At 30.5% G+C, this 2,623-nt stretch overlaps 1 non-coding gene across 1 annotated transcript; it reads left to right on the top strand.

Annotated features, from left to right (window-relative positions):
* The first annotated feature begins 571 nt into the window (after window positions 1-571).
* Window positions 572-644, top strand: TRNAV-UAC. Its single transcript has one exon. It is a non-coding gene; the product is annotated as a tRNA-Val (tRNA).
* The last annotated feature ends 1,979 nt before the right edge of the window (window positions 645-2,623 follow it).

Here is a 2,623-nt window from a genome sequence, read left to right as displayed (position 1 = left end):
ACTTTTAAGCAGAAAACACAACTCCAGGGGTCCTTCTAAAGAAGGATTCATTAAGGTGTAATTATTGTTCAGTTTGATTCCTAAGCAGAATTACATTAGGAACGCAAAAAATTGCTTGGATCAAACTGGGGACCTTCAGTGTGTAAGACTGACGTGATAACCACTACACCACAGCAACTTTTGATTATAGTGTTTGTTATTGTAAATAGATTCAAAATTTTTACTGCAAATATAATAAGACATTATAATTTAAAATTACGTATTGAAATGAGGTATGGAATTACTAGCTTTCTATCACAATTAGATTGTCCAAAATTAACTGATGGGAATATTTTGCTTAAAAAAAATGACTTGATATCGTTACAATTAATTATCAAATTATAATAGTAAAATTCAATTGTCACTACTGGAACTGAGAAGGAAACATGTAATTTTGAGTATTTACTAAGGTGGAAAGTTTTAACCTAAAAATGTCATAATTTTGGACAATTTAATTGTGCTAGAAAATTAGTAATGACATACCTATTTCAACAACGTTTTTAAATATAATAACAAATCCTATGACTCAAAAGTTGCTGTGGTGTAGTGGTTATCACGTCAGTCTTACACACTGAAGGTCTCCAGTTCGATCCTGGGCAGCAACAAAAGTTATTTCTTTTTAAAAAAAGACCTGATATCACTCTCAATTGTTACTGTTGGTTAAAATATTAAGGATAAATTTCACTTTTATTCTTCTAAAATATTGATAAGCCAAAAGTCAAATGGCAGCTAACTATATAAAATTAAGAACTTTTTGTGACAGGGAATATAACATTACTTTTATCATAATTTTTAAAAAGAAAGCTTCCTCCATTAATTTGTTATACATTTGCTCCTTATTGGTATTCTTATTGTATAATAATAAGTGGAAGGTACAATTGTATAAATATATACTCAAATAAAATTACATCCGAATAAACAAGTATATCATCATTAAATAATTAAAAAAAAAAGTATTAAAAAAAGAAAATAAATCAATTTAGTACATTTTACAAATCTACTACTAATGAAGTAACAATTAAACTCTACAAGTGCAATTCTATACAAATTCAAATGAGTCTTATAATAGTGGGATATCGATTGTTGGAAGAATTACCGGTCTCACGTCCAGCTCGGCAAGCTGACCTAGAAGCTCAGCTAGGCTATTAAGAGTATTACTACACATACTCTTGATTTCTACTCCATTACTTTTAATTTACTCCCTTACATGGCAAGGTATAATAAGTTATTTTCATCATGTGAGTCTTATCAAAAGTGTTTACATTAAAAGCATGAGAGTGAGAGTAAAAGTTTGGAATAGAGTTTGGGAATACATATAACACTTTTATGCTATTAATAACGTAACATCTAAGGCAAAACGATATAGGCAACCGAGCTGGTAACTTGACCATATACATTCAATAATATTCAACGGCTGGGATGACATTAGAGTTAGTTACACACAGTAGATTATATTATGCGGTAAAATATATCAGAACGAATTGTGACAGACATGAGCCCAAATGACACAAGCAATCACCTCATTTGTAACCATTTTGTATATTATAACCCTAAAGTAACATATAAATATCATATTCGTAATTAAACAAAGGAGCAATTTTAATACACTCTACTCTTATTAGTTCTTATAGCTCCTGGATACTCAAAACCTTAATCTTCATTGTTAGACGTTAGTGTTATATTGCAAGCTTGCACCCAACTTAGAGTTACATGTTAAGGTCATAATGTTCGCATTTACTCTAAAACTAATTTTGTACGTGTAACTTACTTATTACAATAATGCAATATCAATTCATAACTACTTTCTCAACATATGAAACAAAAAGAGTTAATATCACATTCACTGAGGTTTGAACCCACTGCATCTGAGATGAGCGAGTAAAGTGTCATATTCATAAGTTATTGAATGTGATTTGCAGTTTTGCACCCAAATTTTTTTTTAAAATATTAAATTTCATGTCTTCTCGTATGATGTAAATTGAAAAGTGCGGCATTATGGGCAAGATTCAGTGGATCTAAAATTAGGTTACCCATATTCTAAAAGTCAACTTAAAACCTAAATCTACGAATATAACTTAAGAAAACAAAATAATTAAGATAAAGTACAAAAGATAGTAGCACTAATCAAACTACTAATTATTTGAGCAGGCAAGTGGCTAGGCTACTCACTTGTGCTGCCATGTTGTACTTTTTGAATATAAAGTACAATACTATTAACTCCTCATAATAAGCACTCGGAACTAATTGAACTCCATCATCACCACTTTGACAATATTATTTCACCATTTTGCACATTGCACGAAGATATTTAAGATGATTAACCTAATTTGCAATGGTGTGCAAGAAGCAAGAGAAAAGGGGAAACAAGGGGAGCGAAATACAATACATAGGTTAATGTATCTCGAGTGTTTGATTATGTAAAATAGAGTTGTATATGTAATTATAATGTAAAGAAGATAATTATATTATTGTATAAAAGATGTGGCTATCTATGAGGATGGGCGTGCACTAAGGTTCGAACCCACCTCCTCCCATGCATATATGCATGCATCAAAATCAATTAGACATAGAATTAAAGCCCGAA

Source organism: Ipomoea triloba, chromosome 10 (genome assembly GCF_003576645.1).
Source record: "Ipomoea triloba cultivar NCNSP0323 chromosome 10, ASM357664v1".
In the NCBI taxonomy this organism is placed as follows: Eukaryota; Viridiplantae; Streptophyta; class Magnoliopsida; order Solanales; family Convolvulaceae; genus Ipomoea; species Ipomoea triloba.
The sequence above is the reverse complement of the archived record's forward strand: the minus strand, read 5'-3'. Positions and strand labels throughout refer to the sequence as shown.